At 46.5% G+C, this 22,946-nt stretch overlaps 1 protein-coding gene across 4 annotated transcripts in view; it reads right to left on the minus strand.

The window, feature by feature from the left end:
• The window catches only part of ADGRF5 (adhesion G protein-coupled receptor F5), a 78,076-nt gene extending 58,626 nt beyond the window's left edge, over positions 1-19,450 (minus strand). Inside the window, exons 1-2 of one of the 4 annotated variants that reach the window (XM_030555301.1) lie at positions 19,414-19,450; positions 13,744-13,869 (exon numbers count right to left, since the gene is read on the minus strand). The gene's annotated coding sequence lies outside the window, so the exon portion shown is untranslated. The other 3 variants (XM_030555299.1, XM_030555300.1, XM_030555298.1) reach the window with 3 other exon arrangements.
• Positions 19,451-22,946: the final 3,496 nt, after the last annotated feature.

A 22,946-nucleotide genomic window follows, 5' to 3' on the forward strand; every position in this document is an offset into this window, starting at 1 on the left:
ACTGAACACCATCAAATTGGGCCTGAATAAAAACTGGGAGTGGATGGGTCACTAGAAAAAGTAATTTTCCCTCTGCTGATACTCACACCTCCTTGTCAGCTGTTGGAAATGGGCCACCTTGACTGCATTGGCCTCGTTAGCACTACAAAACTAATTTCCCCTCCTTTGATATTCACCCCTTCTTGTCAACTGTTGAGAACAAGCCACTTCAACCTGAATTGAATTGGCTCATTAGCACTGACCCCCAACTTGTAAAGCAACTCCCATCTTATCATGTGTTATAATATATATTCTGCTTACTGTTTTTTTTTCACTCCATGCATCTGATGAAGTGGGTTTTAGCCCACGAATGCTTAAGCCCAAATAAATGTGTGAGACTCTAAGGTGCCACCAGGATGCCTCATTGTTTTTAGTGGTGTCTGAGTAGCCCGGGAACGTATGAGCTCATTCCCACAAGCACCGAGTGCCCTCATCCATCTCCCATCAACTTCAGTAGGGATTGCCAGCATTCTGCGCCTATGCCAGCAGTCTCAGCTATGCAAACAGTGGCCAATGTTCTGATTTCAATGAGGATGTGCATTTATTTTCTGGGATACTCATCACCATGTATCTAAGCGCCTATTGGCTGCCATGCCTATTGCCCCTGGTAGTTATTGAGTTATTTTCTCTCTCAGCCATGTATGCGGGAAAGTCTATGCTTCCAGCCCCTGAGAGGAAAGAAAAGCAGGGAGGGAGGAATTAGGAGAAGCTAGAGACTTAAGTCCAGCTTTTTAAAGGCATTGAGGTACCTAAACATGCAGATAGGCATCTACAAGGTGTTTCAACAATGCCTCGGTACCTAACGCGCCTAGAAATTGAAATCAAGAGGAGTTAGACACCGAGGTGCTATTTTAAAAAAATCACACTAGGCACCTAAATGCCTTTAAAATCTAGCCCTTACTACACAAAGGATTGTGACTAGAGAGGGGCAAAAAATTTCAGCTGAAATGAATTTTCTTCCTATTTTTTTATTCACTGAAAATTTTTAAAATATGTTGGTTTGAGGTTGACCCAAATTTTTTTTTCTTAATTTTGGACTTGCCAGGAACTGAAACATTGATTAGTAGCCAAGCACTTGCTGTAACTGGCCATTGGATTAAAGGACCGGATTTATAGCTGGTGTAATTTTGCATAGGTCATTTGGTGTCAGTGGAGGTACACTAGGATCTGGTCTGAGGTTTTTAAATCTACCAGCATCAACTGTGCATTTGTTCTAAGAGACCAGATTTCTGGAGCCTAAAGTCATAATTTAAGTGCAAACTTTCTTTTGCTGTCTACGGTTCTTTCCTGTCTGCCAATATGGACTGGCTTTGCCTCCATTTGATTATTCATCGCCTAAAACATGACTTTTGACAGGGGTATAATATGACTGGTAAGCAGACAATGTTTGTTTCAAACAGAAAACACACAATGACCGTAAGAAACACGCCCATGCACAACAATAATTTATGGGTGAGTTTTCTGTAAGGGTAGGTGGGGGAAATTGTGCTGACTTTAGATAACGCATCTCATAACTTTAGAGACCAACATAATGTAAACAAATATTAATCAAGGATTCCAGGCTCAACTGCTTGGTGATAAGGATTCAGGAGGTAAAAAACAGGCTGTGACGCACTTTTCTGCTCTGACTTTTTGAAAATGAGCATACAGGATCTGATTATGCCTCTGTTCTTCCAGTTTTATGCCAATGTAATGAAAGTTGTCTGCACAGCCCTGTAGTTCAGGAGTTCTCAAACTGGGGGTTGGGACTCTTCAGGGGTTCGCGCGGTTATTACATGGGGGGTTGTGAGCTGTCAGCCTCCACCCCAAACCCTGCTTTTCCTTCAGCATTTATAATGGTGTTAAATTAAAAACACTATCTAATATATTTATGGGGAGAGGGGTCGCACTCAGAGGCTTGCCATGTGAAAGGGGTCACCAGTACAAAAGTTTGAGAACCACTTCTGTAGCACAATGCTGTCTCAAAAAGGGCTAATGCGATCCTTGGATGTACAGAAATGGACCTCAGGAGGTCATCTAGTCCAACCCCCTGCTCAAAGCAGGACCAATCCTCAGCTAAATCATCCCAGCCAGGGCTTTGTCAAGCCTGACCTTAAAAACCTCTAAGGAAGGAGATTCCACCACCTCCCTAGTAACCCAAGTAGAGAAGTGATCTTTGCCTCTCAATATACTGTTGATAAGACAATAGTGTAGCCAGCCCTGGTGTCCACTATTCAAGAAGGATGTGGAAATACTAGAAAAAGTTCAAAGGAGGGCCACAATAATGATCTGAGGGATGGAACACAAGGCTTTTCATGTGAGGCTTACGGAGTTTAAGCCATTCAGCTCATCGATGAGAAGCCTGAGATGTGACTTGATCACTATATGTAGGTTCTTACACATAGAAAAGAGAGCTGATGGCAGGGCCAGGGTGGGGTGCAGAGGAGAAGAGCATCTCAACCCTGTTGACAAAGGCATAACAAGAGACAGTAGCTGGAAGCTGAAGTTAAATAAATTCAACCTTGAAATAAGACACAGTTGCTCAGCAGTGAGAGCGATTAAACATTTGAACAAGAAGGAGGTGGAGTCATCATCACTTGGAGGTTTTAAGATGAGATTAGATATAATTTACTTTAACACAGTTTCTGGAAGAAATTCAACAACCTATGTGTGTGGGGTAGGGTAGGAGGGAGATTGGGCTGGATTTGTTTTCACTCCCTTCTAAAGCCCCAGAGCTGCCCCAGCTGGAGCTGGGACACCGATTAGGGTGGGCCAGTGCTCTGTGGTGGTACAGAGAATTCTCTTTCTAGATGCCTGGCTGGTACATCTTGCTCACATGCTCAGAGTCTGACAGATTGCTAGCAGTCTGAATGAATTTTGCCCAAGGTCAGATTGGCAGGGACCTTACGGTCTTTCTCTGCAGCATGGAGCACAGTTCTTCTGCTGGGATCATCTGGGCATAGCTCAACTAATCAATTCCCAGGCATTGCACGGATCATGGACAGTGGCAGCACCTCAGTCTCTCCCTGTGGCACAGAACAGTTTTGTCTCCTGAGGTCTGAAATGCTTTAGCCCAGGTCTACACTAGCGGGGGCGGGGGGGGTCGACCTAAGATACACAACTTCAGCTATGTGAATAGCATAGCTGAAATCAGTGTATCTTAGGCCGACCTACCTGGCCGTGAGGACGGTGGCGAGTCAACCGCTGCCACTTCCCTGTTGACTCTGCTTCCGCCTCTTGCAAGCTGGAGTTCCGGAGTTGACAGGGAGCGCGATTGGGGATCGATTTTATTGCGTCTACACTAGTTAATAGGGGTTAATAGGCATGTACCAGTGTAAAATGTAATGGCCTGTGAAGTCAGACCACATGATCTAAGACCACTTCTGGCCTTCAACTCTGTGGAACTATAAATGATTTAGTTATTTAGTTAATTATGCCAGTGGAACAGCAGCAATTTAGACAATGGCCTTAGTCTGAGAAGTTATGCTGTTATACACCTAGTGGGGAATCGGGTCCCAGTGCTTTAGGAATATGCATGGTGACCATTAAACAAGACTATGACGACCATTCATGGTGCTCCCCAGACCCAGTATTCATAGCGCTACTTAGCAGGGACAGGCAGCTGAGTTTGCCTAGTTCTCAACCCAGCGTGTATACTGTGGCTTGGAAAGTTTCTCTTCAACTTGCATATGGAGCTGGGTAGGAAATGATTTTTGAGATTTCTGACAAAATTTCCCATTCCAGATCAAGCGAAAAAGTCAAATTCTTTAAAATGTTAGTGAGCCAACACTGAAAAATACAGCAATCAGATTGGGCCTAGTAAACCATTTCATTTTGCTGTCAAAACATTTTATTTTGTTACTTTTTTTTTTTAATTTTTAACTATAAATTAGTTACCTTACATTTCTAAACTATAAAATTAGTTTTGATCCAAAACCCAAACCTTTTCCATTAGGAAAATGTCAAAACTTTCCATCTAGACAATTCTGAAGCTTTTTTCTCAATTTCTCCCAAGAGGAAATTAATCAGAATTGACCTTTTCCAACAGACTATTTTGATTTTGACAAATTGGCATTTCTGGATGAAAAAACAATTAGTTGAAAAATTCCCAGTCAGCTCTACTTCTGTGTTATTGGGCTCATGTTCCACTGAAGGAGACTGTGAAAAAAGGAACAAAGGGGGGAAAAACCAAACAAAAATAGGATGAGAAATGGCAGGCATTATTCTATCTTACTGAGGTTCTTACACCTTGCCCCTCACCATGGTATTTGAACACAATGTGTTTGGGAACACTCTAGAAGAGCACGTCACCCTGCTTTGGCACAGGCTCTTCTCTGCTGGCTATTGTGATTGGAGAGATGCAACCGTGAACTTTTTCTTCCCCTCCTTATAACATTTTGGAGTTTCTAGAGCTGTTGGCTGGCATGCAAAGACTGGGAGCATGTGTATGAGCACAAAGAAGTTTGAGAACCTCTCGTACTCTCTCCTATCATGTGCACATTGACGGCCCTAATCTAATAACATGCACTGAAGTCAAACGTCCATTGACTTCAATGGGTGTTGGCTCACATCCCTATAGTGGGCCGGGAACAAGCTACTCCTACAGACTGAAGTCCTAGAAAGCCCAGTGACTGGATCCTTCCTGCTGGTTGAGCCTTTTTAACTTCCTATTTATTTTCCTGTTATCGCCACGGGAGCTGCTGAAATGACACAAATGCAGCTGCCTCTGGCTAGCTTTGTAGGAAGTGACTGAAGTGGCTTGGTATTTACATAACCCACTCTGGAAGGTGAAGGAGATTCCTGCACAAAGGAGCAGCCTGTTACACCTAGCAACCAGAATTAAAAGTCCAAAACAGCGTTCAGTGCCTTCCACGTACTCAGGTCCTGCCAGAAATAGTACAGAGTATCTTGGATATGGTGAATACGGCCCCAGCATTTCCAGTGGGTTATGCCAAGGCTATTGTTTTCTTATGACCTTTTTATGCTATCAAAGCTGTTGGTTCCATTTTAGTCATAGGCATTTGGAAGGTGGTTAGCTAGTGATTCACCACTGTGTTACTCTAATTTTATGCCAAAGTAACACCACAGAGAATAACCCTGGTTCTGGAACATGAGGCATGTCTACACAGTATGGCGGTGAGGGCTACAGTGGTGGGATTTCTAAAGTGCATTAACATATTGGACACTAGTTGGGCTCTGTAGACCTTGCTGGTGTGCACTAAACGTTCCCTAGTGCTCTTTAACGTAATATTGTTTGAAAAGGAATGACATTAAGGAGTGCTAGGGAACGTTTAGTGCACACCAGCAGGGTTTAGGTGGAGCAATTAGTGCTCAATATGTTAGTGCGTGTTAGAAATCACACTCCTGTAGCGCACATTACTGCACCATGTTGACAGTAAAAGTGCAGGAGTTCAAAAGGCAACATTTTTGTGTGAAGACCATTATCTTGGCCATCACCTCACTGATTGATCCAGGCACCTCCAGAGCTAAATGCATGAGCTGCTTCAGCTGTACCTGGGGCTACACCAATTCATGTCCTCTGTGGAGTGGGGACCTCTAACACATGCTCACCAGTGGGTTACACTTGTTCTTTGTAAAGGGTTTAAGTCAGCAGGATCCTTGGGCTCTGAACAGAGCAAGCCAATGACATTACTCTGTTGTAAAACTGGAATAACATAGTAGTGACTCGGAACTGCTCGTTTCATTTATGTGGGGCTCGATCCTCCGCTGGTGTAAAGGGATAGCACTCCATTCAGGCTGCCTGCTGCTGAGACTGGTGCAACTCCACCTGTGTTAGTGATACTGGGTAGCCCTGGCGCAGACGTAAAGCCTGGCGGCAATTAGACTGGCTATGAACAGGGTTAAAGATCATAGGGCTTAAAACAGTTCTGGGAGCCAATAGTCCAGCACCACTAGGGATCCTCGCATTGCCCATCTCACCCCACTCTTTGCATCCCTCCACTGGCTCCCTGTCCTCCAGCACTTCAGACATAAGCTGCCTGTCTTCATTCTAAGGCCCCCTAAGGCTCTATCAAATTCATGGCTGTAAAAAATGGACTCAAATCTGGTCTCCGCCATGAAATCTGGTGTTCTGGGGGCTTTTATCCTATATACTAATGAGGTAAAGTATGCAAAAGTACTAAGGCCATCAAGTGTTTAAAAAACTTAATTGTGATTAATTGCAGTTTTAATCCCACGGTTAAACAATATTTGAATGCCATTTATTTAAATATTTTGGAGGTTTCTATATTTTCAAACATAGGGTCAGAGCTGGGGGCTCGGGGCTCCAGCCCCCATCGAGGTGCAGGCCTCCAGCTGCTCTCAGGGTTAGTGAATGGGGCTCCAGCCCACCCACCACCTTGGAAGCTGAGCACTGGGGCTGCTCCAGAGCTGCAGGGCTGCAGCTTCAGTCCCCCCTGCACCTCTGCTGCCAACACCTCCTGCCTCACCATTAATTTTGATTTCAGTTAATCTCAGGTGTTAACTGCAATTAATTGACAGCCCTAAAAAGTACACAGCATTTCTCAAACTTGGGGTCCCAACCCAAAAGGGGGTCACAAGCCAAGTGTGTAGAGGGGTGGTATTAGTACCCTTACTTCTGCCCTGCCTTCAAAGCTGCGCAGCCAGAAAGTGGTGGCAGCTGTCTGGGCGCTCAGCTCTGAAGAAGTAAGGGTGGTATCGTGGGGGGGTCATCACTTTTTGGGGGACAGCCTGAAATATTTTCCACGGGGATCCCAGCAAAAAAAAAAGTTTAAGAACCCCTGATTCAGCAGACTCCCTTATCCAGGGCGACTTACAAATGTAACCGTAGTAGTAATATGCTGTTTATGTACTGTATGATCACATCTGCAAAATATGCTATTTACGCCATGACTAACTCATGAAAAATGTGTGATTTCTCTGCCACTTAAGTAGGGAGCCCCACCTTAGTTATCGTCTCTTATTCACGACTGAGCGGTTGGCTCCCGCCTCCGATTGGCCCATGACGCCGGCCTCCCCATCCACTTGTAGAATTTTCAGCCAAACACCATTGTGCTTTCTCCCTGGCTGCCTCTCACGCGCCGCATAAGCATCTGCAAAGCTGGTGCAGCCTCCTCCTCTGAAACCCTCCTTAAAAGTCTCCTTTGCTGGAATTCCTCTAAAAACTTGACACCAGTAGGCTGTTCCTGTGTTGAGATACAGCCTCTCATGCTGCCCAAGAGTGTCCAATTGTTTCCTTGTCCCACATGGTCACCATCTGTTGTCTCTTGTCTTATACTTAGATTATAATGTCCTTGGATCAGGGACCATCTTCTTCTTCAGTGTTAGTACAGCACATAGTACAATGGGACTGGGGCTCCTACATGCTATGGTAATAATGATAATTAAGGCTAAGTTTTAGTCATGGGTATTTTTAGTAAAAGTCATGGACGGGTCACGGGCAGTAAACAAAAATTCATGGCTCGTGACCTGTCTGTAACTTGTACTATATACCCCTGATTAAATCTTGGGGACAGGGACGGCCCAGGGGTGCTGCGGGTGCTCGGGAGGAGCAACCCAGGAGTGCTGCAGGTGCTCAGGGGGTGGCCCAGGCCCCCTGCTGGTGCTGTGGGAGTGGGTGGGGGTGCGCAGCCCGGGCCACTCGCTGCTAATGGTAGGTGAGAGAATTGGCAGGGATGGCAGGGTCCCTACCTGTCTCTACGCCTCCCTGGAAGGGGTGACATCCCCCTCCCTCAGCTGCTAGGTAGAGGTGTGGCCAGGCACCTGTGCACACTGGTCGGCTCCGCAGCTCCCATTGGCCACAGTTCCCAGGCAGAGTTGTCTGGCCATGCCTCTGCCTAGGAGCTGAGGGATGGGGGATGTCGCCACTTCCGGGGAGCCCTCTGAGGTAAGCACCACCCATAGCCTGCCTCACCCCAACCCGTGCCCCAACCCTCACCCTTTTTACACCCAAACTCCTACTGCTGCTGCTGGGTGGGAGTGGGGAGGCAGTGCGGTGGTCTGAGACTGGCCCATTAGCGACCAGTGCAACTGTTCCAGGGGCTGCCTGAGCTGCTCAGGCAACCACCGGGCCAGATGCACTGGCCACTGCAGAAGTCACAGAGGTCATAGAAATTCACAGAATCCGTGATTTCCACGACAAACTCGCAGCCTTATTGATAATTAATAATAGCTAACACAGGTGGAGCTCAGCCAGCGTCACCAGCAGTGGGACATTGGTGATACATTTCCCTAATAATGATTCTTTCCTCTATTACAGATGCATGTAAAGGCTCCACACTGAGATCAGGACCATGGCGTGCTGGGTACTGTAAAAACACACAGTAAGAGACAGTGCCTTCCCCAAAGAGCTAAGACAGGACAGATGGGAAAGAAAGCATTATTGGCTCTATTTCACAGATAGGGAACTGAGGCACACAGGGATTCATGACTTGCCCAAGGCCACATAGGAAGGCTGTGGCAGAGCCAGGAATAAACCCAAGCCTCTGGCATCATAGTCCAATGGCTTAACCACAGGATCCTCCTTTGCCTCGGAAGGACATGTACGCCAATTTCAGAAGCAAGGGACAGCTTAATGAAGAGCCTGCAATAAAGCACGTAGCGAAGCTTTGTGAAATATTATTACTGTATTTAGTGCCATAGGACCGAGTTAAAGCAGGAACGCCAGTGAAGTCTTTCCTTTCTATTTTAACAATGGGAGGAAGCTCTGCTTTATCAGCAGAATTTCCTAGGATACTAAATCGGACACTAGAATTCCACTCTATTAAACTTCTCTGGCAAGTATTTTAAGATAAGTGCTTTGCAGTAAAATTTAAATGGGGATCAATGGAGCTCAGACATTGCTGGGCTACAGCAAACCCAATGTGCCACAAGATCTTCTCTGGTCTTGAAGCTCTGGATATATTTGAGTGGTTAAGCAGGAGAATTGTCCCTTCCTGACCAGAGAAGTTTTAGCACCAGAGGCAGATTGGGAAGTGAGATCTGTTCCTGGCACTTGCCTTGCACCCCTACCGCCTTCCATAACCCTCTTATAAGCCGATTGACAGGTCTGGCAATGTCATCTGCAACTAGAAAAATTAAGCAAAACCATCCAGCTAGCAAGAGGTTCTGTGGAGAAGGTACTTATACAACCCTCCCCAGCAAAGGAACAGATCACCTCCCAAACAGGAACTCATTCATCTTCCCACCACCAGCTATGTGTGGCAAGGAGGAAACTTTAGTGCGGTTTCACAGACAGAGAGCTGAGGCAAAGAAAGGAGAAGTGGCATGCACAAGGGCACCCAAGAGTTCTGTGACAGAGGCAAAATATGGAGCTTGGCTCTCCTGAGTCACAGCTCAGGGCTTTCATCACTGACTGGTCTGGTGCAGCTGCACAAATGGGAGGAGGGAGGACAGGAGGCTCTTTTACCCCATCTGCATCCACCATGCAGTACGCTGCCAATTTGGGTGCAGCACGCAGGGATGTGGAGCTAGTTGGTGCTGCTGGCAGTGGTTACTGCCTGAGAGGGGTGCAGGGGCGGCGCTAGGTATTTTGCCGCCCCAAGCACGGCAGGCAGGCTGCATTCGGCAGCTTGCCTGCAGGAGGGCCCCGGTCCTGCGGATTCAGCGGCACGCCTGCGGGAGGTCCACTGAAGCCGTGAGGCCAGTCGACCCTACGCAGGCATGCTGCCAAAGGCAACCTGCCTGCTGCCCTTGCGACGACCGGCAGCGCACCCCCCGTGGCTTGCCACACCAGGCACTCGTTTGGCGTGCTGGTGCCTGGAGCCGCCCCTGGAGGGGTGTACTAGCTCAGGGGCAAGGCCATGGCCCTTGTTCTTTCCTGCACATCAGCTGGCAGCTGCATGGCTGCAGAGGTGGGGATCGCACTTTTTGAAAGGTATAGCAAGATCTGCTTCCCCCGGGCCCCGGAGAGTGCATCCCTCTAGTGACGTGACTGGGACACAATTTAGCACAAAGGTGTTTGCAAAAAGAGCAGGTATCTTCCTGAGGTTCTTCCCCCCTGGCAGTTCCAGTTACTGCCCGGTGGGACACGAAAGCGCAGAGCTGTTGTGTCAGAGCTGGCATTAGTCGCCTCTGTGGGGAGCTAGGTTAGCAGAAGGGAAGACACAGGGTTTTGTGGTGAAGTCCTAGGTGGGGTCTCAGGGCACCTATCTTCAATTCTCAGCTTCACCACAGCCTCCATGCAGGACCGTGACCAGGCAACCTACTCTCTCGGTGCCCCTCAGTTCCTCATCCATAATGGGAGCACTGGTACGTCCCCACCTCACAGGGTGTGCCGGGAGGATAACCCCACAACGTTTGGACGCTCACATACTGTGATCCTGCAGGGGCCATATAAGCACCTTACTGACAGGAACTCAATGTGCTACAGCTTCCGTACCACACAGAGCCGAGCGGGAGAATGCTGAGAACTGCCAGCTCCAGGTGACCTTTAAGCTCTACCTAACAGGAACATTCCTTAACATGCTAACGAGCAACGAGCTGAGCCTGGGAGTGGAAGAAACCACTTCTCCTTATTCAGCAGCGGCCCAGCACGACTCTGGCATCTATCTCTCCGGCTGGTAAAATGGTGGCTGTGATGGGCCGGGGAAAGGCTTCGAGGAGGAATTTGTTACAGATATTGGCAGGTCAGCTGGAGCTCCAATAGGAGTGATGGGCTTGATGCAGAGATAACCGGGTGAGCGTCTATCTCCTGTGATGTACAGAAGGTTACTCTAGATCAGTGGTCCCCAACGCAGTGCCCGCGGGCACCATTGTGCCCGCCAGGGCATTTATGTGCGCCCACCTAGTGCCCAGCAGGGGAGAGAATCTGCGGCCCAGCGCCTGCCGGAGACAGAGAACTCCGGGGCCACAGGCTGTGGGCACCGGTGTTCTCTGCCCCTGGCAGGCGCGGGGCCATGGCTTTTCTCCATAGCCGAGAGAAGCCGCAGCCCCGCGTTTGCTGGGGACAGAGAACTCCGGGGCTGCAGGCTGCGGGTGCTGGTGTTGTCGGCCCCTGGCAGACACAGGGCTGCGGCTTCTCTGGTGCTGCAGACTGCAGGCGTTGGTGTTCTTGGTTCCCGGCAGGCACGGGGGCTGCGGCTTAAGCTGGAGAGAAGCTGCGGCCCCCCGTCTGCCAGGGACAGAGAAGTCCGGGGTTGCAGGCTGCAGGTTGCGGGTGCTGGTGTTCTCTGTCCCTGGCAGGTGCGGGACCTGCCTAGTTCCCAGCAGGGGAGAGAAGTCGGGGCCCCACGCCTGCTGGGGACAGAGAACTCTGGGGCTGCAGGTGCCAGTGTTCTTGGTCCCTGGCAGGTGCGGGGCTGCGGCTTAAGGCGAAGAGAAGCCATGGCCCCGCGCCTACTGGGGACAGAAAACTCTGGGGCTGCAAGCTGCGGGCGCCAGTGTTCTCTGTCCTCTCGGCTTCTCTCTGCACTGCCCAGAACTGGTGCCAAAAAAATTAAAAATAAATAAAAATGCTCCTACCCTGCAGAATGGATGGAATGCTTCCTCGTAGCATGTGCTGCCCCAGGCACGTGCTTGCTCTACTGGTGCCTGGAGCCGGCCCTGTATGTGAGTAATTGTTGGCGCCTGCCACACTCTTCTGAAAACATGAATGTGCTACTGGCCACAAAAAGGTTGGGGACCACTGCTCTAGATGATCATAATGGGCCCTTATGGTCTTAAATCTAAGTGCTGAGGTCTCCTAAGGCCAAGGAACTACCTTCAATCATTTTAATTTTGCATTACAAAGAGAAATATAGTTCCAGATACTGGTGTGGCTTTGACTGAAATGATTCACATCCATGTTCCCTCACTACAATCCACTTAGCTTATAGTGCACCAGAGATGTCAGCCACAGGCCGTGATGCTGGGGCTGCTTTTCTTGCTCTAGGCAAATGGGTTAATGAGTGCAGAGTACTCTAGTAAAGCTTCAGGCTTTTAACAATCAGAGGAAGCTCTGCCTTGATTGAGGAATTTCCCATGCCTCTAATTCAGACATTAAAAAACTGCTTTTTTCAGCTAGGAGGAGGGGTGTTTAAATAACAAGATAAAACAATAAGCAAATGTAAGGGGACCAGGGTAAACATATTTAGTTACAGTTCAGCCCTTTCAAGAAGAGGTTTTTATTTGTTATCAGAATCAAAGGAGCCAAGCTCAGGGGATAAGATCTGGGGAAGTTTGATAACAACAAATGCCAGATTCACAATAAGTTGTACTCCTAGGACCAGGTCATCTGCTAAATCAGCGTTGCTCCGTCCACTTCAATGGAGCTTCATTGATTTGCACCAGCCGATGATCTGGCCCTAATTTCTTCATGTCATTTTTCATTGCAGGGCTTGGTACAAAACATTGCAAGATAATGAAAGTGAACAAAATGTTGAAAAAGTTTCTTGCTAAGCAGGAAATCTGTGGATTGAAAAATGCACCTTCTAGGGTATAATAGCAACAGGTAACCTAGAGAACAAAAGAAATTCTAGCCTTCCACAAATTAATACTGATCTCCTTTATAGTTCTGACCCCCTGCTTTCCCACAGTTACAGACTTGTTTCACATGCTAAAACGACGATAAAAACAGAATTCATAATAATATTTTGCAGTTATATGTCACCTTTCTTCCCAAAATTGAAAGGCTCTTTACAAACATACCTGAACATTATTCTCTCACTGATGAGGAAACTGAGGCACAGAGGTGCTGCGACATGCCCAGGGTTACATAACAGCCCAGTAACAGAGCGAGGAATAAAATCCACGTCTTTTGACTCCCAGTCCCCTGGGCTAATCACTAGATAATGCTGCTGCATAAATGTAATCACACTTGGAGAGTTTCGTCTTTGCTGAATCAATGCTTACATGAGTCTACAGTGTTGGAGTCAGGATCATCAGATCCTTCCACAAGGTGCATGTCAAAGGGAGGTGATCTACCCTGAAAGCATCTGTGCTTTCCCACTGATTCACAACTTGACACTGATGACAAGCCAACACAGAGGTGATGGCTGCTTTGCCATGATACAAATTAACGGCAGATAAATGAGTTACTAAAAACCCAGAGAGGGTAGAAAAAGTGATGGAAAATAAAGATAACTGTGAAACCCAAAGTAAGTCCCATGCTAAGGTCTCCTGTACTGCACTTCGTATCCAAGGTCCTTCTCCTTTAAAACTCTGTTTGGTCTAATGTGAAAGTGACAGAGCCAGACTGCAAGAGATCATGTGTAAAATAAATGATTATGGCATAATCTGAATGGAATATGTCACATTTATCTACACTGCAAACCACAGCCAGAGGAGAGATTTCACAAGGGGACCATTATTTTGTCATCACCAGGCTGAACAATTGAGCTCTTTTTATAGTTCTTGTAGTTTCTCAGAGGCACTGTGTTTAATTTTGTTTCCTACATAAAACCAGTGCCTCCTTAATACAGCACCTCCTATCACCTCCATCTCTGATGCGCTGAATTTTATCTAGCTTAGTCATAGTCGCAGTTAAAACCTACCCAAAAGGACATAGCAGAAGGTTACATACTGTAGTTCCCACTTCCACAAGCTGAAAATATCATGCTGGAAGCTGTCATCTTATCACCTTAAAATGAAACATTTATTATGACAGTTATGCTAATGTAAATCTGCACAGGGTCTATGGACTCTTACTGAGTTAATTTAGGTTTGCACTATGAGTTTAGAGACAGGCCCTGAAAACTTTCCTGACCAAATGATTCCACAGCATGAGGGGGAATGGCTGTTGTTACAGTCAACATGCATAGTCCTTACCTGAAGGAAAGCAAGTGCCAGGCTCCTCTGAGCCAAATGTGAGCTTCAGCCTCAATCTCTGTTCTTTGTTTTCCCCTAGAATCCTCTATAGCTCAGCGACATCAGGAAGACACACCTGTTTTTTACCTTTTGGGAAAAATAATAGAACAGCCTGAGCGCAATTTTCAGAGACACACACAGAGCAAGAAAGAGACTTTGGATTTAAGTGAACAAACCAAACTAACATCCAACAAAGATCCCAACTTCCCCTTTCTGTGGCCAATGAGGATCTATCCCATCATTCATATTTCAGGGTGGAACTCCAGTAAATACCACACGGGACTGACTGGCTCTCTGCCATATGGGCAGGGCCGATTTTCCCCACTGTCTCAGTTCTCACGGTGTCTAGAGAGCAGAGGTGTGTTGCCTTCTCCTGCTGCTGCTGGTCTGAAACACTAAATGGCATTTAGCCAGGAGAGAGGGAGGAAGCCCAGGGAAATGTAAGAGTGAAAACCTTTTCCATAGGATTTCCTGTGCTTGAGGAAATGTGAGGCTGGGGGGGAGGGGAGTTCCCCATGGAAGTGATGGAGAGTTTAATTTCAACACAAAGCAAACACTATTTCACCTGTTGCTTCATTTTTTGATAGTTTATGGGGATGAAATAGAAAAGGCGACTGGCTTAGGAGACAAAGCCCCGTTTTCAGATGTGACCTGGACTCTTTGGGGCCTGCATCCCCAAAGGAGACTTAGACTCAGGGTTGCAACACCAAATGTTTGAGCACCCTGCTGCCTCGTGGAATGCCCAGCTCCCGGGGTGGGCACCCCCTAGAATGCCAGGGGAGAGAGAGACACCTGTGAGCAGGAGAGGGTGAGTCGCATAATTCCTACCCTCTACTGAGATAGGTGCCTAGCTGTCAGTCAGGGGTAAATGCCTCCCTCCACCCAGGTTTCACAGCTGGCAACCCCTGCCTGGAGGCAAGCACCTAAGTCAGGTCAGCTCTTTAGCCACTAGTGGTGCCTTGCTTATATCCAAAATCCCAGTGGTTGAACACTCACCCATGATGAAGGAGACCTGGCCTTAAATCCCTACTCTATCTGATATGCACTAGGGAATTGAACCAAGCTCTCCTGCTTTGTAAGTGAGTGCCCTAACCACCAGGCTGTAAACTACTCTGGACTGAGGAGGAGAGAGAAGCTCTCAAACTTTCCTGTTGAAGCTGTTCTACTCTCTTAACAGATCAAGAGGAACTGATCACAGAACTACAAAATAATGGTAGCTTAGGTACAAGTGATCATAACTTGATCACATTTATAATTTGCAAGCAGAATAAAGTCCAGACCAGCTCTGTAGATACACATAGTGCTTTAATAGCGCTAATTGCACAAAGCTGGAAACAATTATAAGCCAAATCAGCTGGGAGGAAAAATATAATCAGAAAAATGTGAATGATGATTGGGAATCATTTAAGAACACTTTACTAGATTCTCCAAAAGCCACAGTCAAGGAAGAAGGCTGTACTGGCTTAAAAATAAATGACCTGGTTTAGAGGGGAAGTGAAGGCAGAAGAACATAAGAATGGCCCTACTGAGTCAGACCAAGGGTCCATCTAGCCCAGTGTCCTGTCTTCTGAGAGTGGCTAGTGCCAGGTGCCCCAGAGGGAATGCATAGAACAGGTAATCATCAAGTGATCCATCCCCTGCCACCCATTCCCAGCTTCTGGCAAACAGAGGCTAAGGACACCATTCCTGTCCATCCTGGCTAAGGGTATGTCCAGACTACCTGCCGGATCAGCGGGTAGCAATCTATCCCTGAACTCTCTCCCGTCGACTCCGGAACTCCACCAGGGCGACAGGCGGAAGCGGAGTCGACGGGGGAGCTGCGGCCATTGATCCCGCGCCGTGAGGACGGGAGGCAAGTCGAAATAAGATACGTCTACTTCAGCTACGCTATTCCCATAGCTGAAGTTGCGTATCTTACATCGACAACCCCCTGCCCAATGCAGATCAGCCCTAATAACCATTGATGAACCTATCCTCCATGAATTTATCTACTTCTTTTTTTAACTCTGTTATTGGCTTGGCCTTCACAACATCCTCTGGCAAAGAGTTCCACAAGCTGACGGTGCATTGGGTGAAGAAATACGTCCTTTTATTTGTTTTAAGCCTTCTGTCTATTAATTTCATTTGGTGACCCCTAGTTCTTGTGTTATGAGAAGTAGTAAACAACACTTTCTTATCTACTTTCTCTACATGAGTCACGATTTTATAGACCTCAATCATATCTCCCCTTAGTCATCTCTTTCCCAAGCTGAAAAGTCCCAGCCTTATTAATCTCCCCTCACACGGAAGCCATTCCATACCCCTAAAAATTTTTGTTGCTCTTTTCTGAACCTTCTCCAATTCCAATATATCTTTTTTGAGATGGGGTGATGTAGCAGGGTGGACCCCTGTTCCTGCCCTGATGGGGTTAAAAACAGCCCTGGGAAGAGGCTGTGGCTGGAGAAAGCAGCCTTTAGGGTGGGACAAGAAGCCTGGGCTGATTGGGGAAAGTCGACTCAGCTGTGGCCATGCTCCAGTCAGGCCCAGCAAGCCCCTATAAGAGGCAGAGAAGCCAGAAGCCCTAAATAGTCTCTCTCTAGCTATAGAGGTAGATGGGCCTGGCTATAGGGAGCTGGACATAAGGTACCTGAGTGAAGCAGGGCTGGGGAAAGGCAGAGGAGCTGGGGAGCTTGAGCCTGGAAAGCCCCAGGCTGTGGCCTAGCATTGGGCTAATAGGTACTGGGGGTTGCAGAGGGCAGCCCAGGGGTAAGCCAAGGCAGCAATGATGAGTAGGCTGATACTGCAGTCTGCCCCAGGGCGTGGGGCTAGAGGATGACTGGCAGTAGCCATACACTGAGGCAAGGTGGGGATAGAGGGTGTGGGTTCCCTGGAGACGGGAGACCCAGAGAGAAAGGGGTTACTGCCAGTGGGCAGCACCCCATGTAAAAGGGCACCAGGTCCAGTGAGGGACACGGGGGCCAGAGGACAGGCAGATCACCATCCTGCAGAGGGCGCTCCAGAGCTGGAATGAGCTAATTTCCAGAAGTCACCAGCAGGAGGCACTGCAGGGATAAGTCCGCTCGTCTACAGGTGACCACGTCTGCATGCAGTATTCAAAATGTGGGCATACCATGGATTTATATAGAGGCAACATGATATTTTCTGTCCTGTTATCTATCCCTTTCTTCCCAACATTCTGTTCACCTTTTTGACTGACGCTGCACCTTGAGTGGATGTTTTCAGAAAACTATCCACAATGACTCCAAGATCTCGTCCTTGAGTGGTAACAGCTAATTTAGACCCCATCATTTTATATGTATAGTTGGGAATATGCTTTCTAATGTGCATTACTTTGCATTTATCAACATTAAATTTCATCTGCCATTTTGTTGCCCAGTCACCCAGTTTTTGAGAGATCCTTTTGTAGCTCTTCGCAGTCTGCCTAGGTCTTAATGATCTTTAGTAATTTTGTAGCTTCAAATTTTGCCACCTCACTGTTTACCCCTTTTTCCAGATAATTTGTGAATGTTGAATAGGACTGGTTCCAGAACAGACCCCTGGGAGATACCACTATTTACCTCTCTCCATTCTGAAAACTGACCATTTATACCTACTCTTTGTTTCCTATCTTTTAACCAGTTACAAATCCATGAGAGCACCTTCCCTCTTATCCCGTGGCAGCTTTCTTTGCATAACAGCCTTTGGTGAGGGACCTTGTCAAAGGCTTTCTGAAAATCTAAGTACGCCATATCCACTAAATCCCTCATGTCCACATGCTTGTTGACCCCCTCAAAGAATTCTAGTAGATTGGTGAGGCATGATTTCCCTTTGCTAAAACCATGTTGACTCTTCCTCAACAAATTATGTTCATATATATATATGTCTGACTATATTGTTTTTTATTATATTTTCAATCAGTTGCCCAGTACTGAAGTCAGGCTTACAGGCCTGCAATTGCCGAGATCACCTCTGGAGCCCTTTTTAAAAATTGTCATCATATTACCTATCCTCCAGTCATCTGGTACAGAAGCTGATTTAAATGATAGGTTACAGACTACAGTTGGTAGTTCTGCAATTTCACATTTGAGTTCCTTCAGAACTCTTGGGTGAATACTATCTGGTCCTGGTAACTTATTGCTGGTTAATTTATCAATTTTTTTCCAAAACCTACTCTAATGATACCTCAATCTGGGACAGTTCCTCAGATCTGTCACCTAAAAAAATGGCTCAGGTTTGGGAATCTCCCTCACATCCTCAGCCATGAAGACTGATGCAAATAATTCATTTAGTTTCTCCACAATGGCCTTATCCTTGAGTGTTCCTTTAGCACCTCGATCACCCAGTGGCCCCACTAGCTGTTTAGCAGGCTTCCTGCTTCTGATGTACTTAAAAAAAATTTGCTATTACTTTTTGAATCTTTGGCTAACTGTTCCTCAAATTCTTTTTTGGCCTTCCTAACTATATTTTTACACTTCATTTGCCAGTATTTATGCTCCTTTCTATTTTCCTCACTAGGATTTAACTTCCGACTTTTTAAAGGATGCCTTTTTGCCTTTCACTGCTTCTTTTACTTTGTTTAGCCATGGTGGCTCTTTTTTGGTTCTCTTACTATGTTTTTTTAATTTGGAGTATACATTTAAGTTGAGCCTCTATTAGAGTGTCTGTAAAAATTTCCATACAGCTTGCAGAGATTTAACTTTTGGCACTATACCCTTTAATTTCTGTTTAACTAACATCCTCATTTTTGTGTAGTTCCCCTTTCTGAAATTAAATGCTACAGTGCTGGGCTGCTGTGGTGTTTTTTCTGCCACAGGGATATTACATTTAATTATATTATGGTTACTATTACCAAGGCAGCTTTAAAAAAATGAAAACATAATACATAACAAATGGAAGAAAGGGGAAACTGATAGTGATGAATATAAATTAGCAGCTCAGCATTGTGGTCCTTTGGTTCACTTATCAAATTTCTACAATTTATGGCCAGAAGAGTCAAGGACAATAAGAAGGAATTTTTCTGAATTCTCTGACATCTAGTGATGAGTGGGGGATTGGGGGTGGGGAGGGAAGGGGAAGGAGAGACTTCAGGACCAAACTGTATTTACATGAACACACCTGCATTGCTGAGGTAGGCAGCAAACACAGCTGTGTTGCCAAAGTGATCCATTTTGCCTGGTATTGGGTTACAAATCACTTTAGTTCTCAACACCAGGAAGAAAAGAGGCAACAGGACAATTTTCAGCAATTTTAGAGCCTGAGCCTGTGGAGATTGAGCAGCCAGAAGCACAGCAGCCAACGGTGAAGGCAGCCACACCATGGCAAGCCTCTTGGATGGAGGAGTTGGCAAGGACAGTCGCCTCCGATGACTTTGATCTCCTTGTAGACAGACTCACTAAGGACCTATCTGCAGAAATTGTATCCGGGAGGAAGGGAACTCAGGAGAACACACTGACTGCTCACAACTCCTGAATCGAGCCATAACAAAAACAGCATCAGAGAAGCCAGGAGAACAATATCAGTCATTGTTATGATCCAGCAGCAGCATCCAGGATCCAGAAGCTCTACTGGTCAAACCGCCCAAAGGCTATGAGAGAGATCCTCGACAGGCCCTCATATTACTGCGCAATCCCATCTGAGAGACTATTCTCTTACTTCAAAGGTGTGTTTGACCGTGTAGCTCAGAACGATGCGCAGTGTCCAGGGTGCCTTCATCCTCTACCCCAGGTTGACTATGCAGGGGACCTGGAACAAGACTTTACATCACAGGAAGTAATGACCAGACTTAAAAAGACAAAAACCACAGCCCCAGGAAAAGATGGCATTCGCTATAACTTCCTGAAAAAACAAGACCCGGGTTGCCTGGTGTTAACTGCCATTTTCAACAAATGCAAACAGTTTCACTTTACTCCCAGCTCCTGGAAGAAGTCTATGATGGTGCTTGTTTACAAGAAGGATGAGGGGGACAGAAGCAAGCTCCGTGAATCTAAACAGAGGGACTCCGCCCTCCCTATTTCCAGTCCTGGAAAACACAAGTACCGAGAGAGAGCAAATCTCTCCTCTTCCTCCCTTCCTCCCCAGAGGGTATGCAAAGTCAGGCTAGTAAATCTAACACACACAGCTTTCCCCCTGACTTCTTCCTCCCACCAATTCCCTGGTGAGCTACAGACTCAATTCCCTGGAGTTCCCCACTAAAGAAAAACTCCAACAGGTCTTAAAAAGAAAGCTTTATGTAAAAAGAAAGAAAAATACATAAAAATGGTCTCTCTGTATTAAGGTGACAAATACAGGGTCAATTGCTTAAAAGAAATATGAATAAACAGCCTTAGTCAAAAGAACACAATTCAAAACACTCCAGCAACTACATGTAAATACAAAAGAAAAAAACAATAACCCCTATTGTTTTATGATCTTTGTACTCACAACTTGGAAACAGAAGATTAGAAAGCAGGAGACAGAAAAATCACTCTCATAGCCGAGAGGGTCAGACACCAGACAAAGGACAAAGAACTCACACACAAACTTACTTCCCCCCAGATTTGAAAAAGTCTTATTTCCTGATTGGTCCTCTGGTCAGGTGTTTCAGGTTAGTCCTTTCCAGGTGAAAGAGACATTAACCCTTAGCTATCTGTTTATGACACCCAGCGACTGGAAGCCCATCTCTCTCTGTTCCACAATGTACAAACTGTATGCTAGCTGCCCTGTGGCTAGGATTATAGACTGGTTGGTGAACAGAAGAGCCATCAGCTCCATCCAGAAGGGTTCATGTCATGCGAAGGATTCTATGAACACAACTTTTGTCCTTCAGCCTGCCATCCACATGGCCAGGAGGGCACTGAGGCAATGTGCAATAGTGTTACTCGACCTGCCTAATGCTTTTGGATCAATGACCCACCAGCAAATTTTTGCATTCCTGCAAGAGTATGGGATGTCTGAAAACTTCCTTCTACTGATCCGGGACTGTATGAAGGCTGCACCATCATCATCCACTCCATGGAAGGAGAGACGTCTGAAATTCCTATCCGTAGTGGTGTGAAGCAAGGCTGTCCCCTGAGCCCCATCATTTTCAACTTAGCTCAAATGAGCAGCTCCATGGCTATCTCCAGCACTCTAGGCAATTTTGACCTGTACAGCAATAGAGTGAATATCCTGGCCTATGCAGATGATCTGGACCTGATTGCAGATAACCCTGAGAGTCTCCAACAAATGCTCAACATTATCAGCCAGGCTACCAACTGGATGGGACTCCACTTCAATGCTAGGAAGTGCACATGCCTGCATATTGATGGCAGTAGAAGTGACTCGATCCAGATGATGCTGTTTCAGATCTAAGATGGACCCATAATCTTCCTTGAGGAGGGGCAAGCATACCAACATCTCAGCACACCCATGGGTTTCTGCATCCAGCAGACACCCTGAGGATATCATTGAGGACATCCTATGAGATGTGGCCAGGATTGACTCCTCTCTACTGGCACCATGGCAGAAGATCCCCCATATTTCATTCATCCTGAGGGGATCTGCCATGACGAAGGTACCTCTGAACAAGGCAGACAACACCATCCGGCAGCTAGTGAAGAAGTGGATGTTCTTCCCCTGACAGCCAGCAATGAACTGGTGTACACGTCGCACAGGCAGTGCGGCACCAACATCTTTCATATGGGTGATCTGTGTGACCTTGCAGTGATCATTCACGCCTTATACGTTTGGATATTTGGACCTGTGGTGTCCAGCTGCTTAGCCCTAGCATTAAACTTGAAACTTGAAGTGTTGCTAGGTGCTGTTTAACAGCTGTGTTGCAGCCCAGATATGGCTGCATTTTAGTGATTTAGGATATGTCTACACTACCCACCGGATCAGCGGGTAGTGATTGATCTATTGGGGATCGATGTATTGTGTCTCATCTAGACAAGATACATTGATCCCCGATAGATCAAACACACTCCCCATCGACTCCAGAACTCCACCAGGGTGAGATGTGGAAGTGGAGTTGACAAGGGAGCTGTGGCCATCGAGCCAGTGCTGGGAGCACGTGAAGTCAATCAATCTAAGTCGAACTGAAATACGTCGACTTTAGCTATGCTATTCTCGTAGCTGAAGTTGAGTATCTTAGATCGATTCCCTCCCGCCCCGCCCCCTCAGTGTAGACCAGGCCTCAGATACTCCAGTAAATATTTGCAAAGTGTTTTGGCATCCTTTGCCGGGGCAACATTTTCAAACATACTTAAATCAAATGTGCTGAAAGCCAATGGGATTTAGAATCCTAAGGGCTAGATCCAGAAAAGGGATTTAGGTCCCATATTGCCACTTTAGTAGCCTAGGTCCAAAATTTAGATCCTCAAAAGGCCCTCAACTACTGCGTAATCCTGTAGGTGCCCACGTTTCCACAGGTAAAGTCCCCTAAATTTCTGCCTGCGGGCATGCACAAAGGTACCCAGGCCCTGATAACACTGAACTAGTTGGCATGTAACTCACCTTGGCCCCAGCACAATTCCCAAACCAGGTACTCCGCCTCCTACCTCATATTCATTAGAGCAGAGACTTGATGAGTGCCTTAACACCAGCCTATAGAATCACTCTAAGACTATCGCTGCCCCAAGGAAACCCCTCATCCTCGGGGGATAAGGCCATTGTGGAGAAGATATATTTCACAGCAGTCTTCACTGCAGGGGATGTGAGAGAGATTCCCACACCTGAGCCATTCTTTTTAGGTAGCAAATATGAGGAACTGTCCCTGATTGCAGAGCTTTTGGAATAAATTGATAAATTAAACAGTTATAATTTACCAGGACGAGATGGTATTCACCCAAGAGTTCTGAAGGAACTCAAATGTGAAATTGCAGAACTACTAACCGTGGTATGTGACCTATCTTGGACACAAGAACAAATAGATATAAACTGGATACTAGGAAGTTTAGACTTGAAATTAGACAAAGGTTTCAAACCATTAGAGGAGTGAAGTTCTGGAACAGCCTTCCAAGGGGAGTACTGGGGGCAAAAGACATATCTGGTTTTAAGACTAAGCTTGATAAATTTATGGAGGGGATGGTATGATGGGATAGCCTAATTTTTGGCAATTAATTTGGCAATTGATCTTCGATTATCAGCAGATAAGTATGCCCAGTGGTCTGTGATGGGATGTTAGATAGGGTGGGATCTGAGTTACTACAGAGAATTCTTTTCTGGGT

This window comes from Gopherus evgoodei, chromosome 3 (assembly GCF_007399415.2).
Source record: "Gopherus evgoodei ecotype Sinaloan lineage chromosome 3, rGopEvg1_v1.p, whole genome shotgun sequence".
In the NCBI taxonomy this organism is placed as follows: Eukaryota; Metazoa; Chordata; order Testudines; family Testudinidae; genus Gopherus; species Gopherus evgoodei.